Here is a 21,901-nt window from a genome sequence, read left to right on the forward strand (position 1 = left end):
CTGAGCAAAATGTTGTTGTTTGTTATTGTTCGCTTGGCGACAGCTTTGTCAGGATAGAATCAATATTGACAGCCTGGCTGGGACTTCGGTATGGCAACTTGGGTAAAGTTTATTCTATAAACAACATCACTACATTGTTTAGTTGGAGGAGCATTTCGCTGACACTATTGAGGTTGTTCCATGCTGGAATTCCAATCCACCTGATTTCAGTTTGCCTCCTGAGAAGGATAATACCCAGCTGTACACCAAGACAGGCTCCCATAATAAACATACCCTTACATATCTACGGAATTAGATCACCCACAGGGATTCTGGCAGATTCAAATACCCTAGGCACACTAGGCTAGGGAGTGCTAGGTAGGAGCATAACTATAAATATACTCATATACAAACATATATTCTATTTAACAGCACCATGATTGAATTGATAATTTTTTGCCATTCTTGTGATGCTGATTATTCAATTTTGTTTCCATCTATTGATAATTGCAGCATATAACTTTTACACAAGATTCTTATTGCTTCAATAAATATTTGAAATGCCAATTTGAGTACTTCTATTTCGAATAGGCTTTAGATCTGTTTCCACAATTTCCTTGGAGCGAGGTTGCACATAACACCTGTTACCTTGCTAGGTAATGGGTGCAGATGGTGCACAGTGAGCTAGTCAGAAATCAGACCAACATATCCTGATGGTGTGTGTGGACTCAGTCTTGTGCAGTTTGAATGTTTATGTTGTACGACAAATGCACAGTTTTACTGAGAAACTATGAACCGTACAACATGATAAAGCAATATTGCTAACAACTAGTAAGGTGCAGAGTTTCTTCATTATCTTTTGATAGTTCATATTCATAATGTGTGATGATAGAACCAGAATTCTGTTTATTTTTCTCCTAAATATTTGAATTCTCTTTCTCAGTTTCATACCTTTTTGGATGAAATGTTTGAACTATATATGGAATAATCAACCAAGATGTTAATCATCTCCAGTGATTGTAATCTAAAACAAATGGACTCTTTTGACCATAGAGAGTCTCCCAAATCTCCAAATCACTTTTTGAGAAATGTCTCATTGATTATTTCAGTGTAACAAAGAGATACTACCAGAGCTCTTTAAGGGTTCTCTCTCAGATGTATGTAGAATATTCTTAAATGGAAAATGTCAGGTGACACCCCCATTCACAATATATATCACTCCTGGTGAAGATCTTTACTTTTAGACTAAACAATTGTATGACCTGCTGATCTCCCCAATTTATTACACTTTACCATTCCACTGAGACTAGAGTGAGTCAGATTATTGATGTCTTCTCTGTTATGACCATATTTTAGAAGCATAAATAGACAATGACTATTAGTCCATTTTGGAACGTAAAGGTTCATCATTAATTCTCTTTTTGGACATGTGACCTCCGTGATTCTTTCTTTTAGAAGCTAATCAAGGAGTTCGAGGAATTTTTTTTCTCCAAATATTAACTATGGCAGATTGCCCTGAGGAAGGTGTTATACATTTTAGCCTCTTGAGCTTGTATTTTGGTTCCTGGTTTAAAAACAACCTATTGGATAAAAACAGATTTTTGTGGAGGAAACTATAGAAGACATATGAAAATCAAGAGTATCATAAACTAAGATCATGATCATTAGATAAAATAATAAAAATGTAATTTGGGCAGAAAAGAAGCAATATGCCAGGGATCATTTCTGTTTGAATTGCCTGGACATCTGCACGTTTGGAAATATAATAAATATTTGAGCAGGGTTACAATAAAAAACTAACATGTACTATATCTCAACTCAAGAGGACTCTGAATACAATATGTCAGTAATGATACTTCAGACAAAACTTTTGTTGCAGCACTATTGTAGTTCTATTTGTTAATTATAAATGAAGAACTGTTTATGAAATATATGCCTACTTCTTAACCAAGTAAGCCACGAGACTCCATTCATTTGTCTATTGTGTTTATTGAAAGCAATCCAAATTCTGGTTGAGATTTTGCACCCCTCTGTACAATAGCATCTTGTATCACAACTCATTAAAAAGCGTCTTTAAAACAGGAGGTGAATGTTACAGCTAGTTTACAAAATGGGGTCCTTCCAGCCATGAAAAATTATTGTTTGTTGGCCCAATCGTACAGGGAAGTTAAGGGCTAATCTCTGAAATAATCTTAAAGGAGCTCAAAGCCTGGGTTAAAGTATCATATTCTTGTGTCTACGCAAAACGGGGTTCAGTAAGGATTATTTTGTCCACAAAAAAGCTAGCTGTCTACCCCCACTCCATTGCTCTCGCTACATCATGGATGCACCATATATTACCGGGAAAGCTAGTTAAGAATAAGGGTTATTTCATTAGACTTGGGTAAAATAAGTGGAATTAAAACCTTTTAAATACGAGGACTGGGGGTTTCCCCTCACAAAACGATGCAATGTTGCATGATCCAGTGGAAGCGTTGAAGAAGTGATGTAGTGACAGGTAATAATGCAATTTGCAACCCCATTAGCAATTTCTAGAACTTCATAAATACATTAAACAGAAATTAACTAAGCTGTTTTTGTGCTTCGTTGATTTTGCTTTTACATTTGATACTTTGCACATAGGCAGATTCTGGGATCCATTAACTAGATGGGAGAGCAATATTGCTTATTACAACTTTTATGTAAGTTCACACCCATTATTGTGTATGTATTATATTCATTGAAGGCAATAAGGTAACGACTATGGATTCCCTACTTTGTGATGTTTGAACAATCGATGTAATTTACCTCTAATCCTATTTAGCCGATAAACTGCTCTCTTGGCACTTAAACTGTATACTGCTAGTGAATTTGTGCACCATATTTTGGGGTACCCGCTTACAAATGTACTGTTTGTCGATAACAGATATTTTTGCCTCGACTTGGATCGCCTTGCAAAATCTCTTGACTTATTTAAGAAAATACACTCAACAAAATGTACTTTCAGTAACCATGCAAAGACAAAATAATGATTCTGGGGACCAGACGCAAACCAAGAAATTTGTATCTGTGCAACTTAGTGAAAAGATTTTGTGCAAAATACAAAAATGTGCCATTGTTTTGATAAGAGTTGGAAATGCTATGTAGTCTCTGTTTAGTCAACAGTAGAGGCCACAAATTATGCAGTGTGTAAACTTTACAAATCTCAAGGTGAACCAACAGCTGGGCCAGGCCTGACATATGTAGATGCAATATTTAGCCCTATCATATTATGTGCTTGCTTAAATTTTAGTGGGGTTTTACACAAATCCTATAACATATTATTTTGTAATTCAATGTACTCCGTTTTTGGCTTAGGCTCAGCTGTGGCCCAATCACAGGTAAGACATGAATTTGGTCTTATAAAGAGCTCCCCTATCTATCATGAAAATAAAATGATCCGTTCAAACTCCCTTGGACATTTACTATGGTACAAGTGTCATGGTTATAAGGTGGAGCGTGATAGCCTATGGACAGATATTATCATGACCCCATGAGGAATTTCAGTCTTGTTAAGCTCTGGTGCAGGTGTGCCTTCACAGTGCGTCAACTGCACTGATACTCAAGAGAAAGAATTAGTGGTGCTACACTTTATTGTCTCTCCAAAGAGAAAGGGAGAAAGGGTGGATGAATGGATAGATGAATGGATGAAAGATGAGAGGATGGATGGGTGAGTGAGTGAATGAGTGAAAGGATGCACGGTGAAAGAAAGGGTCAATAGATAGATGGATGGATTGAAAAGCTGGAGGGAAGGACGAGTTGAAAGGGTGGGTAGACGGATGAATGTATGGACGAGTGAAAGGGAGGGTAGACGGATGGATAATGAAAGGGTGAATAGATGGATGTATTAGTGAGTGGAAGGATGGATAGATGAGTGAAAGGGTAGATGGATGATGCATGGATGGGTATGTGAGTAAAATGGTTGATTGGTGGATGAGTGAAAAGGGGGATGAATAGATGCATTAATTCGTGAGTGAAAGGATGGATATACGGATGGATGAGTAAAAGGGAGGATGGAGGGATGAGTGAAAGGGTGAATGGATGGATGGATGAATGAAACTGTGAAAGGAAGAGTGATAGGATGGATGGATGGCTGAAAGGATGAATGGATGAATGGAAGAAATGAGGATGTATAGGTGAAAGGATGGATGAGTGAGTGAAAGGATGGATAGGTTTGTAGAAAGATGGATAGGTTTGGATATGGATTGGCGAATGGATGGACGGAATTGTGACAGAATTAATGTTGGATGAAAGACTGAATGGACGACAGAATTTAAAGGTGAAATTGTGATTATCAGCAGGTGGATGGAAGGATGAAAGCATTAATGCACAGATGCTTGGATAGAAGAGACAAGCAAGTTCTTCTGTTGAGGGTTGTTATGACTTTCTTTGCTTGCTTGGTGCTGTAAGAGCTTTTGTTCAAAGTGAGGGATATTTTAATTTTCCCTTGTTGGAAAGCATGCAATTGTGTTTGCACACATATGGGATATGCAAACAAAATTGCCAGCAATATAAAAATTAACCAGTGGCCCTGGAACCCAGGCGCTGAGAATCAGTCCTTTTTAGGTGGCTGTTGAGGTGTGATAAGGCGAAACGATGTCACTCACAGTGTAAAACAGACAATGACATGGGCTGATCTTTCGCCCCAAGCTGTGGTGGACGGAAGCGACATGTAATTGACACTTGATCAGATCAATGGATGTAGAGGGCGGACAAAAAGCCCGTTCCTGTATGTAAAACAAGTGTATGTATTGCATTAAGCTAAAGCTGCTTTTAGGCCAGCCCAATACATGTCAAAGCGGTACAAAAGGTGGGGGGCCTGGCTGAAGACGGCTGAAATGCTAGAAACCGGTCCTAGGAAGCTTGTTTCCGGTCCAGGGAAGGCATGGCTTCGCAGTTCGGGCTGGACTGTTCCCATGAGGCACAGGGTCAGACTGATTTGCATATGGCCATGTCTGAACTGGGGTGGCAGAGTGGGCTAAAGAACGGTGATGGATTAAACCCAGATCTGTTGACTGGGTGTAAGTGTTTGATTGGTTCAGATGCTCTGTCCATCACCACCCCCTTTTGTACCGCAATACATGTCAAAAACATGATTTTATTTCAGGCTAAATTTCACGTCTCATATTTAGAAAACGCTGGAGAATGTGTTTGTGCAGTTTCTTGCAAACTGAAAACATTCGTGCAAATCAGTGGTTCCATCGTCTGCCCCATTGTAAGGACCGCCTGCTTTTCCCAATGAGCCGAGTCACGCCAAATGCGCTCTGCATTTTGCACCAGTGAAAAGTTTCAATGTTCTGTCCGCCTGCCTCCCAAACACTCCCATCCATTGATCCGCTTTAATCCTTTAAGGAGTGGGTGGACGTCACAACAAATCTCACATCTGTCTAACAAAAGCAAATCCGGCAATCATTTTAAGGGATTTGACTGTGTCAAAAGTGTTGCTTTAACGGTGATGTCTGTGCTGCAGTCGCGCAGGTTATCCAACGGGTAACTGCTGCGAGTAAAGGCAACAAACGTAGAAAAGGAATTATGAAAATATGAAAAGACACTGTATTCACCCTCTGAAGGATAATCCCCACTTTCAGCCCCCCTCCTTGGCCTCATGTGCTGGGAGGCGGCAACGCTACGGTAATTTAACGCTGTTTTCTGCTTATTTCTGAAGACCACAAGACTAAACAGCAGGCTTCATTTGACGCTTCTCTGGGCACCCTGGCATTTTAAAATACATGGCATGCCATACGAATCCGCACAACCCGCGCCCGCCACCCAAAATAAATAAACATTTATTTTTACTTTATGGTATAAATGGTGTTAATTGTCGGTTTAAGAAAAAAAATATTCCCAAATCGCAACAGCTGGGATTTAATCAAACATTCTACTGTCCACTGGAGTCCTTCTAAAGATTAATTTAAAACTGGTAGCCAAGTATGCATCTCTTTCATGCCATATTTTTGATACAACTCCGAACTAAAAAAATACCTCATTTGATATTGGAATAATTAAATGTGCATCTTCATTTTGATTCAAATTTTTGCATATCACAATTAATGACATGTTTATTGATATCGCTATGCATGGGCATTTGCACACAACATATCTAAAACTATCACAATCTGGTTCGCGAAGGGCACAGTTCCTTTTTGGCTCATTCAATGCTTGCCCAGCCTCTTTACTTTGCATCTAGCTTGATTCGAATATTATAGTTGTAAGAAGTTTTGAAGAACTGACTTTTTTGCTTCCTGTATTGCTATGACAGATACTTTTAAATCACATGATGGTTGGATTAAAGGGGGATCTTTAGTGCAGGGGCAAAGACCATCATGCTCGTTACCCTAAGAGAGCTGCCAATTGACCCGCTTTTTTGGAAATCTGTCAATTTCACGTAACTAGGCTCCGCCACTTACGTTTAGGATGTGCTGTGTGGTTGTAATTGGATGTGCTTGCTGAAGTCCATGTCTGAATTCAGGCCTAATGCTACAAAAAATGAATGATCCTTGAGTTAGGGTTAAGGCGACCTCTCGGGCTTTAGAGCAGACCTTGGGCAAGTGATGTAGAGTCCCTTTAGTGATAAGCCCCTTTGAACCTCCTATGAACTCCCTCATGATAACAATGGGAGGGATGTTGATGTCTCCTAATCCACATCCCTATACCCATTTCTGCACCTTTTTTCTAGTTTGGAAACCATGAGAAGAAGGCTGAAAATATTCAGATATGGATGACAGTCAGAGGAGGCTTCCCAGGACACGCTCATTGCAGAGGCCTCACTGAATTGATGGATGATTTACTCGCCGCTGTCAAAATACCTCATTGCACACCTCGTCCGGCTGCTCCTCGTTTACAGCTAGCTCTATCACGCGTGGTACAAATCAAATGGATTTACTTCCCTTACCTCGATTACTGCTCATTGGTTTCCCCACGGATGTATGGCTTTTAGTGAAAACCCCCTGGTGGACTTTAGGATTCATTCACCCTAGGAGCCCGGCCACTGGAAGGACCTCCAACCTCACGGTGAGGTCTTCTTTCACCCCGAACCCCAGAGTCCGGCACCAAGCAGGTGCGGCCTTAGGCATGTGCAAGCTGTGCACCTGCACAGGGCCACCAAACCTCAGGGGCCACCACGCCAATATATATCCTTAATATAATATTCCTCCGAGGATGGATACATATTTGCGTGGCGGCCCCTGGCAGGGATTTGGTGGCCTTCGGCTCTGTTCCACTTCCAAACACCCTGACCTTCCCCCTCTTCACTGGCCTCGGCGCTTCGCCCCGCACTGACCCCCCCTTCCAGGGCCCCCCACCTACGCTCCCTGCCCAGGGCCACCTTGAGCCTAGAGCCGCCCCTGCACCAAAAAAAACGTGCATGCTTGCAGAAGTGCCCAGCATTAAAAAGTGATTTGTGTAATCTCTGTCCTGATGATGGCCTGATGTAATACAGGTCAAAATGCCGTCAACATAATCCAGCGGACTGACAGCCCTTGGCACTTAACATGCTTCTGTAAAATTATTTTCCCCAGTATTCATGTTTTGTACTATTTTAAGTAATGCCTTCTGGCTGGTGTTTTTTCACTTTGTCACGTGCCTCACATGTGCCGTTCACCCTTCCATGAGCCCTATGGGTGCACTTTTTGTTGATTACACATACTAAAAGTAATTATGGTACTGCTGTCTGAAATAAATCCCTATGCTTATTAATGAGTACAGAACATGATAGTCAACTATTTGGTGTTCTCTCTTTCCTCTTTTGTTCCTATGTAATTGATTTTGCACAAATTATTGTTACAATGCTTCCAGTTGAGCCCTAGAGTTTGAGCTAAGGCATTATGTATTGCCCCTGATAAATAAGGAAACCATTTGGTATATTATTTATTGGGTGCGATAAATAACACCTATTACGAGTTCGTTAGGAATAGCAATGCAGATTTTGGTGTTTGATGCTCCAAAGTATGTATTATACAGTAAATAGCATATGTTTTCCCCTGTTATATTTCAGCAGGTTTGAAATGCCAAACTTTAACGAAGGTTGAGTTATTTAACGCATCCGATAACTATCAGCTGTGTGTAAATACCTTCAAATTCGTAATTCCGACCCATGTGTAAACAGGAGTTTATGTATGGGTCGGAAGAATATGAGTAACTCATAATCAGGCCCTAATTGTTTTACATCTTGATGGTATAAGTCACATTGTATTAGACTAGCCAGACTCAGCGAAGCTTCAAACGTCATTGTTTTATCCCTGGCTTAGTTTTCAAATTGAATCCTTAGAAGAAGGTCTCTCAGAGCCAACATGTGTTTTACTCTGTGCCATAGAAGTTTCTTAAGGCTCACATATAGGAAAGCATTTTTGCATATTTTGCCTGTGAACAAGCGTTGATACTACAAGAGTTAGTAGTTGGTCATGTGTTGGTGCCTTGATCATTACACTCTAGTTCAGAAGTTCAGTGCGTATGGACAATCTCTAGCCCTCTTCCCTTACTACATTTAAGAGCAATATTTTTTTTATTCTTTATAAATATAGCACATATAAAATCTACAAAAAATGTATCTAAAAATGGTTGCAGAATACAAAAAATGCTTCCAGATGGAATAAGAAGATAGAGCCTAATTACAATGCCAGTCGGATTTTCACCCGACCGGCACGTGGCCGAAGCAGGACCACCCAACTAGAAGTTGGCGGTCCCGCTGCCCGCATTATGATTCGACCACCGTTGGTCGCAATGTGTATATTTTGCATTGCGGCATGTGCTGCGGACTGCAGCACACCTCGCAATACAAAATATACACATTTTAAACATCTCTGCACGATGTGGCAGGCACCATGCCGTGCCTGCCACATGGTGCAGGGATGTTTAGGGGGCCCCAGAGTGGAGGACTAGGGGGGAAAGGCCTTTTCATGGCGGGTCACCCGCCATAAAAAGGCAATCAGAAAGGGACATTCTAATCCCTAATGTGGTGCCTGGACACGAGTAGGAATAGGAGTCCAACCGCCGCACTGACAGGATCCTTGATCAGCTGTGGCTGTCTTTCCCCCACCAGCCAAGCTTCGACCGCCTGCACCCTAATGCGGCGGTCGGATCCAATGGGCTGGATGGCGGTGGGACCGCCACTGATGGCCTAACAGTGGTGGTCCCACAGTCATCGTAATCAGGCCCATAGTTACACACTTATCTCACAAATCCCTGAGATGTGAAAATTGGTGTTTATCCCAAAAAAATATTAAATCACAGAACCTGAAAACGTAGAGAGGCGTCAAGGAGTTCAGGGCCTTCTGTATTCATAATCAATGCATTATTTCCAAATACAGCATAGTCAGTTATACAGTCAAACCCAAAGGGAATTCAGTACCTGCAACTATTCCTACCAAGATAAGTTGTTATTTTGGCGATGAGACATAGTTGTACACTGAGCCACGGTTAGGAAAGTGTAATCATCTATGAATTAAGTTTACACATTTTCTTCATCTATTCTGAAGAAAATCTAATATTTATAAATATCAAATAGACATTCGTGAGGGATTAAAAGCATGAAACTTTGACTTATTCTTCCATGGACTATTAGAATCATGTGTCTACCTATATGTTTGTGGGCATAATAAAGTATTTTTTTATTGAGCTGATTAAGAGCAGAATTTGTTTTGTGTAGACATGCTGGAATTGTTTTGTACCATTTATGTCAAACGCAAATTAGTGTTTTTGTTACATATTTAATGTGTGTTATTTTATTTGGACTTTTTATATGTGTATATATGCATTTAATGTAATATCCTTTGTTTTATTTAGAATGATTTCACTTTTCTGGTATTCAATATTTTTGTTTTTCATGATTGTTGTTATGTTTCCTTGGTTTTAATATGTTGGTGATATTTGGTAGTTCTGTAATTTTCTTTAAGATATTGTCATGTTTTAGATTTTTTTTCTGCGATATTTTTCTATCTAGAGTTGTGTCTTTACTGTTTAAGTATAGTGCTTGAGATACTTATGCTTTAGATCTTCTTTGTAAATATCTGTGTATGTCGATATTGTTTTCTCGATATAGTTTAATACAATCCTACCATTCATACTTCAACTGCTGATTCTGCTGCAAGTCATAACATGTTACCATCCACTTCAATTACTTAAACAACTACTAGTTCTGCTAATTAACCATTATTGTTACTGCTGCGTGCACCACTACCTGAAGCCCTATTTCTAGACCTAGTGTACAAGGTGCAATGCTCTCAATGTGACTCATTCCGCAATTTGAGGATAACTTTTTTAAAATAATTTCGATAATGTCTGTTAATCCTCGCAGGACTTCATGATCTTCACGCGGAGGTTTCTTCAATATGATTGTATGACGATGAGCACCAATTAACTAGGTATGCTCTCTCTAATGGTGTGTTTATTCTAAATATACAACTACGGTATATCTTGAATGGGCTAATAATTTGTACCCAATCATTGACATTAATAGGTTGCTAGTCCCCTATTTGTCCTGATGAAGACCCCGCCGCAAGGGTTCCACTGATTCCTGCATCGTCTGTGGGTCGAAACGTCGACAACTCTCCTCCTTGCTCCAGCCCCCCATCCACAATTGTTACATATATTGTTTTACGTGGGGCATGTGTTTGTTTAAGTGATACATTTTGATCTATGACCGTTCTGTACATTTGAATTGATTTACAAATGCGTCAGATACATATCTGATTTTATTGTCACTATTCCCTACCTGCACTACCCTCACTGTATCACTTCTTCTTTACTCCCAGAGGCACTATTCAACCTGTTCAAATGAGTAATGTTGGATACTATATCCTGGTTTGGTCTATAATGTGAATAAAACATTGTAGACTCATTAAGTGTTTCCTAATTTAATTTAAATTGTGTTAATCATTAAATTTCCACTAATTCTGTGTCCTAGCTGTTATTTCTGCTCAAAAAGCAGTGCTTAATTTGAGCCGGTGGTTTCTGGTGCTCGGTACTAGCACTTAATTGTCAACACCAGCACTTCTGATGGTCTGCCACATGGTAGAGCTGTTTGTATGCTTTATAGATGCACACAACAACAGTTGTTCATTAATTCAATATACATTAAAAGTTATTAATACCTTCCGCCCGAACTAATCTTATAGCTTTGGGGTCCTGGAACAGTTTGAATTGTCATACTTGTAGGAGTGTGATAACTAGTAGTTGTATTGGTGCTCTCATTGGCAGTGCTGGAAGGGGCTGTGGATGGTGCAAGTTGCAGTGGCCTCCAGACGAGGTCCCTGGCACTTATTTGTTTTACAAATTATGCACTGCCGAAAAGTGGGACAGCATCACATTGAGGGTGTTGGGAGGGGGGACTTATCGTTTCTTTGGCTAAACTATATCAAATGGCAATTAAAAAAAATTAAGTAATTTGAGCTGTACAAAAACGGAGCATTGCTACATGAGACTGTAAGAAGATAACTAGGTTGTTTTAATTGCTAGAGGTCTAAGACAAATGAAGATAGATTGCAGTTGAAACTGATGATGAGAAAGTGCTCGGACCGAAGAGTAGGCCATGAATAACAGCTGTTGTGATTCACAGTGTGGGGGACAGTGGCAAAGTCTTTCTGGTGATATAATTTTGCTGTGAATACATGTTAATTGTCTGACATTAATGTAATGATAAAACCCTTTTCTGACGTGCATTTCCTTACATCTGGGGTAACATGTCTCAGACCAGTCTTCTCCTAGGCCACCTAGCACAGCGACCCTCTCCTTTTCCAAGCTTTCTTTCCTTGCTGGTTACAGAATTGATTTCCAGTGTGTGTGACATCCATAATCTTCAATACCCTAGGGTGCACTGAGAATATTGCATCTGTGCCCTTCATGAAACAAAGCTTCTTCTCCCCTTGTTTAACGTTATTTGGGATTGTGTTAGATCTCATAGTTGCTGGGGGCACTCCATTTGTCTCACAACTTCTCTGTATAACTATGGTGTACATTTTTGGTTATCTGGTTACACCATATAATTTTAATTAAACTTTGTCTCTTGATTCTTGCTTCAGTGTCATTTGGAGAGTCATGTCAATCCAGTGCAATACTTACCTTAAATGCTACAATGATCTCTGAGTTGTCACTAGGTTTGATTTTGCCAATTATGTGCACTATCATCTGTCAGGTTGATCATATAAATAAACATTACTTTCATTGATGTTCATGCAAGACTTCTTCCCCTTTTTACCATGGGTGTCCTGGGTGCAGAGTGTGTTATTTGAGGCATTCACTTTTGATGCATGTCTGGGTGGTTTGCCCTCTTTATCATCCAGGCCAGACAGATTGCAGCAGTAGTTCTTTGATGACCCCTATAGATTTGTGTTCACTTGTCTATTTACACCACTTGCTGTGTGTTCAGACTTGGTGCTTCTCATAGACGTATTCCACACCACCTTAAGTGTTACTATTTCCTGAAAGTTGTTAAATCACCCAGGTTGAAGGTTGGTTTTGAGGTCCAGGTACAGATTAGTCTTTTCATCCATTATCCTTCAACATGTGGCAGATTTGCCTGTCTTTGGTCATTCTCAGTGTGCAAGTAGACAAGACGCCTTCCTGGGCCTTGCAGGGCCGGCTCTAGGCTCATGGTGGCCCTGGGCAAGGAGCATAGGTAAGGGGCCCGGAAGAGGGGGTCCGGGCGGGGCGGAGCGCGCAGGCACGTTAAGAGGGGAGGGGGTCAGGGTGTTTAGAAGTGGAACAGAGCCGGAGGCCGCCAAATCCCTGCCAGGGGCCACCACGCAAATATGTATCCATCCTCAGAGGATTAATATATTAAGGATATATATTGGCGTGGTGGCCCCTGGGGTTTGGTGGCCCTGTGCAGGTGCACAGCTTGCACATGCCTTGAGCCGGCCCTGGGCCTTGGATTTCATGTGCCACCTTTGAGTTGAGAAGCGTATGTTCTTTATCCTAAAGTGACCAAACTTACATTTTTGTTTCAACCAAAGTAACATTAGCTGTTAGTGTAATTGTTATGTTAGCAGTGTTTGCCCTTGTGGCAATGCCAAGTTCATTAGTCAAGAATACATGAGTATCTATACAGTATCATCTTAAGAATTGTGGGTGCCCTGGGCAATAGTTGGTGGGGTGCCCCTGTAGGGAACACATTTATATGTGATTACACATTTCCTGCTACTTCAAGCTACTACCATGCCAAGCAATATTGAAGTGAACGTTCAACTATAACAGGGTCAAACAAAAACAGGTGAAATAAAGCAGTGTGCTGAGTTGAGTTTTATTGTGTTTAAATGCCACAGCAGGAATGAATCGAATTCCAGAATGACACCATGTTTGCATAATGTTTAGTATTAAATCCCTTCGATTTGCTGCAAGCACTCATTAAAATGCTACCACTTCACCAAATGTAGCTCCCCTTTGGAGTTTGTTTACTTCAGATGTACCTGTAACCGCTCTCTGTTGTCCTGTAAGCTTTCCCTGGTTAGTCCTTTGCACCTTTGCTGAGTGGTACTATTGCTGATGCATCTTTTGGTATTTTATTCCCTTGTTTCCTTATGTGCATAGGACAGAATAATCACTGGGGACAGAGGTCGCTATAAACACACAGCTAGAATTGCAATTTTCTCTTGTATAATTATGTTTGGATTTTAGTCAAACCATTTTTTTCTCTTGAGGTAGGATGGCTCATGTTATTGTAATTACTTTTCTTTCTGTAACTCCAGCTCAGTCGTGATCTCAATGTTTGTTTTGTACTGCAAGCACAATACATATGTACGGTATGGGAAAACTACTTTCTTGAATCTGTTTGTAGAACAGTATTTTGAAATAGGCATTTGATTTTCATAAACTATTTATAAGACTGGCTCTGTCTCTTAATGACAGCCCGTAGTTTAACCTGGTTGTGTTTGTTCTATGCATGCACTAAGGACTTTTGGGGCATATTTACTAGCCCCTATCGCCACTGCAAAGTCACTTTTCAGGATGTTGTGGTGGCGATAGGGGCTTTGCCTTATTTACAAAGCAGCGTTAAGCCACTTAACGTGGCTTAATACTGCCTATTAATAAGGAACCCTTTCACGCTATGCTTAGTGTGAAAGGGGCGGGCAAAGGGTGTTGGGGTGGGCTTTCCACCGCAACACCCATTGATTTTGATGCTGCTCCATTTTTACAAGGGTGGCGTAAATATGGGGCAAAGCCAAAATTAATACCAGGGAAAACCTGGTCTTACACTGGCAAAACGAGGTGAAATGTTCAATTTCTCCATGTTTTTGCTGTTTCAATGTGTTCTGCGTTGTGCAGCACACATGCAATCAGAAAAATTCCAATGATTCCTTATGTGCAGGAAGGTGGCCCTTCTTGCCCATAAATAATACATTAAAAAAAAATACGTTTTGCAACTTCTTATGTGTGCTGCATTGAGCAGCACACATAGAAGTTACAAAATGCCATTTAAATATTGTTTATGTGCAGGAAGGGACACCTTCCTCAACATAAACAATCATTCCCCTCAATGCAGACACCCTTGCACTATGGTGCAAGGGTGCCTGCATTGGCGCTAGGCAGCTAGATGTAGCACCAGTGCAGGGGAAAATGCAGGGCTGCACCATATTCGTGTAAATATGGTGCAGCCCTGCGTTTCTAAAGCGACATAGCGTGTCATTAGCCTTCTAGGCTTAACGACACACTTCCCCACTTTACTAGTAAATATGCCTCTATGTGTGCAAGCCCGTATCTTGAGTTGTCCTTCAATTCCTTTCATCTGTCGGTTGCTGCACTACTCTGTATAAGAATTTGTTTAGTCAATCCTGGTCAACAAGGAATTCCTCAATGTGTTCCTTGCATTTTCCACTATATCTGTATGTTACTTATTTCTTCCGTATCTATTCCTCTGATCAATTTACTTCCCTAGTTGCTTTTATTCTTTTGCTCTTTTGTTGCTCTTTTCTTCTCGTTTGGTCGATGGGTTACCTGTCATGTCTTATATTTTGCATTTGTACTGTGCAAATTAGATAATGGAAGTACAGTCAGGTCTCTGTGTTTTTATAGTGCAATACCACTGTATCTTTTGACCTCGATAAGAAATTATGTAGGGCTATTATTATTACCATTCAGGCCTACAGAGCCGCATTCTTTTGGAATGAAAAATTTGCGGGCACACTGGCGACTGAAAGTTAACTGTGTTTATGCAGTAATTTTCTTGTTTTGACTTCCATTTAATTAATTTCAATTTGTGGTCTGTCTGCTATGCAGAAACTATGTGACAAAAGAGGAATTGTCATTTCCCTTTTGCTCTAGACCCAAATGTTTATACATTCTCATGCAGATCAACTTTGTTAATGTTGCACTCGCCATACAATATGATGATTCATTCTTCCATTTGAAATGGTGGCTTTTGCACATTTTTCAGCTCCATGGTGCACCGTACAGTAACCGGAGAGTTGTTTATTTACTTATAGCTGTTTCTTTAGCTGGACACCGCTTGAACTATGTAAAGATGAAAGACCCCAACTAACTATGGAGTTTCCCGCTCACTTTCTGCCCTTAAACCTAAAGTTTGTATGATTTTATCTTGTTTTGGCCACATTTGGACTTCTGCTCTCCAGGACCCACAGACTTGCAGATGAAGTCTACATTGAAACAATGTTGAATTATTCTTGCATGGTACATCCCTATATAACAAGCCCCAATAACATTGAGGTGATTAGTAGGATCCAGTCCTGATGAAAGTGCCATATTACCATACAGTACTGAAATATGTTGATCTCTCTTACAAAAGGTAGGGACACATTGACTATATAAGGCCAGTTCACATAGGTAAACTCAAATTTAAGTTTTCCTTTGTGAATTGGGCCCTCCGACTTCAGGTTTAAACTTAGACTATAGGTCTAAACTTAGACTCCCATTGTCTAAGCTTAGAGTTCAGGTCTAGACTTAGACTCAGCTCTAAACATAGACTACAGGTCTAAACTTAGACTATAGGTCTAAACTTAGACTATAGCTCTAAACTTAGACTCCATTGTCTAAGCTTAGAGTTCAGATCTAGACTTACGCTTCAGCTCTAAACGTACACTACAGGTCTAGACTTACGCTTCAGCTCTAAACGTACACTACAGGTCTAGACTTAGACTTCAGCTCTAAACGTAGACTACAGGTCTAGACTTAGACTTCAGCTCTAAATGTAGACTACAGGTCTAAACTTAGACTACAGGTCTAAACTTAGACTATAGGCCTAAACTTGGTCTACAGGTCTAAACTTAGACTATAGGTCTAAACTTAGACTACAGGTCTAAACTTAGACTTCATGTCTAAACGTGGACTTCAGGTCTAAACTTAGACTTCATGTCTAAACGTAGACTACAGGTCTAAACTTAGACTTCATGTCTAAACGTGGACTTCAGGTCTAAACTTAGACTTCATGTCTAAACTTAGACTACAGGTCTAAACTTAGACTTCATGTCTAAAGGTAGACTTCAGGTCTAAACTTAGACTTCATGTCTAAACTTAGACTGCAGGTCTAAACTTAGACTTCATGTCTAAACTTAGACTACAGGTTTAAACTTAGACTTCATATCTAAACTTAGACTACAGGTCTAAACTTAGACTTCATGTCTAAACTTAGACTACAGGTTTAAACTTAGACTTCATGTCTAAACGTAGACTTCAGGTCTAAACTTAGACTTCATGTCTAAACTTAGACTACAGGTCTAAACTTAGACTTCATGTCTAAACTTAGACTACAGGTCTAAACTTAGACTTCAGGACTCAGTTTGCCTGTGTGAATTGGGCCCTTTGACTTTAGGTCTAAACTTAGACTTCAGGTCTAAGTTTACATTTGCGGATCGGACCCTTTGTGTTCAGTTTTGTGAAAAGATTTGAGTGCCCAAAATAAAGTTTCCTGGTGATTGCATACATGTAAATACTCGCTGGAGGGTGTTTTGATGTACAGTGCCCAATGACCATGTGGTGGATGGACCAATGGTCACAGATTTCTGATGGTGGAGCCAAGTGAGGCTCTGCCACCAGAAGCTGAACTGTTACCCTGATTCAGGGGCAGCCATGTTTGGGGGCATTGGATCTCGACAAGACCGACAAGTAGAAATGGGGCTACACACTTTTTAAAATCCTCACACAACGAGATTAAAATTTGGTTGGACAGTGTTCGTCCCAAGAACTTTATTTAAACATCATTGCGCACAGTACATAATCGCAGTGGTTTGAACTACGATCCCTAGAATGCCTTGGAAATCCATAGTTCAATGGTTTCACACGGCTCAATCATACACCATGTGATGCGGTGACGCGTCCACGTTGATGCGACCACGCCCACCGCTACCCAGAACTATTCACGGCTCTGCACTTCAAAAGGCAAGAGCTACCGGCAAAACATCGCTAAAACCCGGGGACACAGTCCGAATAGGCGCGCATATGGGGAAGGACTCTTGATGTTGTGAGTATGGGGCACTACGGACAACGCGTTACGCGCTACACAGGTATGATTAAATGCTGCCTTATTTTACGAGTCCCTAACAACACAAGCAGCTCTGTTTCTTCTTTCTTCTTTTAAACTCCCTCCTCCAGACAATATTGACCTGAGTGGGACTAAAGGGCAACCCCACACTGCTGCGATCCCCTGAAAAGCAAACATTCTCCCGAATTGGGGTAAGGGGGACTGTACGCAATTGGGCAAATATATTTTTATGTGTGTTGACGTGTGTGAAATGGGTTGTGTGGGTTGAGTGAGAAGGGTGTGGTGTGGGGAAATAAATAAATAATTTTACTGATTGTTCGGTCACTTCACTTGGATTAGTGGCAGAATGCGAGTCATACCACCACTTCACTAAATAAATTACAGAACAATAGGCTCTGTTAGAAATTGATTAACAGATCATGTAACAAATGACTACGACATATGATGGCTCCTACACACCCTCCCTGTTTCATTAGCATGGGTGTACAGAGCACATCACAATTGGGAATTTTGTAAAGTACGAATTCTTTTGATGGTTGTCCTTTTTTCCATTTTTGTTTCTCACAGATGGAGTACGGCACACCTCTCAGGGCATAAGATAAGTGATCTTTGTTTCGGGTGTGTCACACTAAGGACCAGCTATCTTACATATATAGCAATAGGGAGTTTCCTTTTTGCAACATTTACCAGGGAGGACATTTTTGCCCAAAAGAACGTCCAGGACCTGTTTAGGCCCTCGTTCGGACTGAAACATGTTGGCACTAGGGTCATTAGACCATAATACTCCTTGTGACCCACATAGTTTTTTGTATTTTTAATATCCTCTGCGGCTCCAATAATAAAGGGATACCGGGATCTGCAGGAGGACTTTTCATCTTTATACCGCCTGGCCATTTCTTACTAAGTGCTCCCTGAGATATGGTTGAGTCCACCCTGACCTTTAGGAGTCAGGGTGAAGCCGATGATGAAGCATGACACTACTAGAGTGTGTGAGGGTAATAATAACAAAAGGAATTGCTTCCATTCCCACAATCTAGTGGGTAGTAGTTGAAAGGTCTCTTTAATTTTTCCCATTTCATTGAGCTTTTAGAGGTCGTCTAGAAGCGAGTGTGGTACTTGTTGTGGTAGAGGGCATTGAATCTCTGCCAATTTATGGAGGAATATGCAGTTCTGACCAATTGTAAACAACGCCCTAGGCCTGCTAAAGCTCTGCTGAAGGCTGCTGAAGTTCTACTGGCCTCTCCTGCAACTGACCTTTCCTGCATGAATGCAGTAATGGTAAAGTACAAAGGGAGCCCAATAGAGATCCCTTCTGTCATGACTAAATGTGGTAAGCCTTTATCACCATAATCCTTTCTGCTTATCACAACTTGTTATTTTAATACTTGACTAATTTTTACTTCCCTGAATTTTTTTTGTTTTTTATACCAATCATTCGAACATGCACCTTCTTACATACAGATAGACTGATAAAAACCCAAACAAGTAAGGTTGCACACAAGCCACAAGTATTACTTCTAGTAACGGGCTACAGACTTTCATCCCATAAGCTACATTTATCTCAAGGCGATGGTGATTTAAGAGGTACACCATCCACTTTGTGAATGTTGCTGGGTGAACTCTGGGTGAGTAGGCTTTGGTCCAGTGGACCACTCTCGCCTTTCCCAAACTTTTCTCAAATAAGATTTTTTTGAAAGCAGCAATGGTCCCTTTTAGGGACACAATTGTTTTAAAAAGAAGAAAAGCTTCCCATTTGAGATTACAAACATAAGTATGGAAGTTTGTCCTTCCTTGCAGGCCACCAATACTATGTTTGTAGCCACTCGCAGGAGATTGCAAATAGCAACCTATCTTATTAATGTTCATTAGGCAGATCATTCAGCAACCCCCTTTGACTGGAAATTACATAGGTCATAATGGAAATCTGAGAGTGGTCCCAAAACATCAGCGTGGGAATTTGCGACCTGTCTCTTAGTAGATCTACCCCCTACTGCTTCCTTTGTCCTCTTTTGCTCCTTGCCATTGAAACTAGTTTGAAGAATTTCTTTTAACAAAACATCCATTACAGGGAATATTATATACCCTAATCTAATACCATTACTGCATTGTCCTCACCCTCATGAGAACTGTATAATGTTGAGAAGTGTATAATATTCTATAATGTAACACATTATTTATGAAAGCAACAAATGTATGGATATAAACTTGTTAAGTATTTTTGTGAATTTTACACTTTCCTGTAAGTAACCTGGGAGAGGGCCGATTCCAATCTCCCCAAATGTAATTCTACGCAACAAATCATCTAACTAGTGATTGTGAGCAACATTTTAGGAGTCATGGTTTTGGAAGAAGGATGGCAATCCTAAATGTGTTCTCAACTTGATTACGAACATTTGCATCATTTTCAACCAATTAGTGATTGTGAAAAGTGCATTTTGTGTAATATGGGTGCCAAAAGTTGCAGTTCTATTGCTTGTCTGATATTTTGTTGCTTTATTGACAAGTGTGATTTATATTGTTTCTCCGTTTTATTGCCCATTCACCTAGGCTTTGATTCGCTCTGATCGCATGTTCAGAGTCAAAGAGGCTTGGGGCCCAATTTTACACCCCAGACTGAGCACCCATAGTTCTGTTAATGAGGGAATATCTGTCATGTCACCATTGATATTGCCAGGTTGACCTTGGAGCTGCACGGATCAGGGAAAAAGCCCGAGGCACTGTATGGCTTTAGGTCATCCAACAACAGCAGATGTGTGGTCATTGGCAGTGTTCCTGGGGCCTTATTTATGAAAGCCTTGCGCCACCGTTGTGTCACTTTTTCCCATGTTAAAAGTGACGCACTGGCGGCGCAAGGCCTTCATAAATAAGGCCTCAGGTCTCTGGTGGTTAGTTTATATACCATAGGCCCATGCTTATAGAGGAGATCGTTCAGTGGCTAACAAAATAGAAGTGGTGATAGATGATCTCCCTTAAGTACCACTTGTTATATAGTGCCAGGCACAATAAAAGTGATGATATAGAATTTCCTTTGAATTACCTTGGTATCCTTTCACTATAAGGATGATTGTTGACCCTTCCACTGCTTCAGGCGAAACCTTGTGTGCAAGTGATTCTACTGGGTTTTAGTGTGCTTTACCATACATGTGTGCCTGTTAATTGTGGAATTGCACATTTTCTTTGTCTTCTGGTTGTTTTCCAACCTTGTTTTCTTTCTGAGTCTTGGTGCAGGTCCTTTTTGCAAATGGACAGTTCTAACTCATAGTACTTAAAACTTTATCCATAAATTTAAAACAGTACAAGGCTCATGTTTTCCAGTAGTTTTGAGGGAATTAGAACCTCTGTGGTTACTGTTTTTAGTTGTTATTGGCTGCCATTCCAGCTACATTTGATTTGTTTTAAATATATTTTGCCCCTCTTAATTCAACCATCTAGCTTCCCTTGTTGTGTTTTAGTGTGTCATCATAAAATTGTCTCCAGTAGTTTGCCCCAAGTAGTTCTATTTTGTTTTGTGTGGGGGGACTTTAACCTGAATTATTGTTCCCTAGTTCACAATAAAACATTGTTGGCCCTTTTTCAATACGCAGCTTTCTTTACTCATTCTATTTTTCTTCATACTGCTTCACCTTTTTGAGTTTAGCCGAGGTCTTCATTTGTTACTCTAGGCAGTGAGCTTGAGGTCTTCTCCAGGTAAGATCTGATTTGATTGTTTAATTGCATCATTCCTCCCCAGAACATTGGTGGCCCTTATTCCGTTCAGATATGTGTTAAATAGTCGTACATCTGCTCCTACCATTTTAACTCTGTTTTCCATTCTCTGATTCTAAGGAGATGAGGATTAGTGTATAGCCCTAGTTGCTGTTATATTGGTTAAAGAGTAGTAGAAGCTGTTTCTATGTACGATGCCATTTCAATACTTTCTGAAGAGTTGGAGTGCCCAGTGTATCATCTGGGTTATGGGCCTGGTTGTAAGTGCACTTTTTGGTAAACCCTGGTTCATACATTTTTTTGTGTTCCTTTTAAATGCAGGTTATTTGCCTTAGCTCCAAATGATTTACTATGTTTCCTTGTTGCCAGTGTGCACTGTTTGAGAATATATGTGTTGCATAGCAGGGTGTCTTTCCTCTCTATATCTCTGTTTTTCTTTGTCAGGCCAGTTCTCAGGGGGGTACATCAAACACATAAAAAGCGATGGGAGGAATGCTTGCAATAAGTCTAACCACTGGAAATTGCTTGAGGTTGCATTCCAATGAACACGGGGGCATATTACCAAGCAATAGCGATAATTATCGCTATTGCTTGGTTAGCGTGAAAAAAGTATCGCCGAGCTGCGGCGATTTTTATCGCAGATAAACCTTGGTATTACCAAGGTTTATCGCAAATGCGTTAAAAATCGTCGGCAATGCTTAGCGCGAATATCTCCAAAAGTTGGTAATAGGAGATAGCGATGTTAGCGACTGTTTCCAGTCGCTAATATCTTGG

This window comes from Lissotriton vulgaris, chromosome 11 (genome assembly GCF_964263255.1).
Source record: "Lissotriton vulgaris chromosome 11, aLisVul1.2, whole genome shotgun sequence".
Classification (NCBI taxonomy): Eukaryota; Metazoa; Chordata; class Amphibia; order Caudata; family Salamandridae; genus Lissotriton; species Lissotriton vulgaris.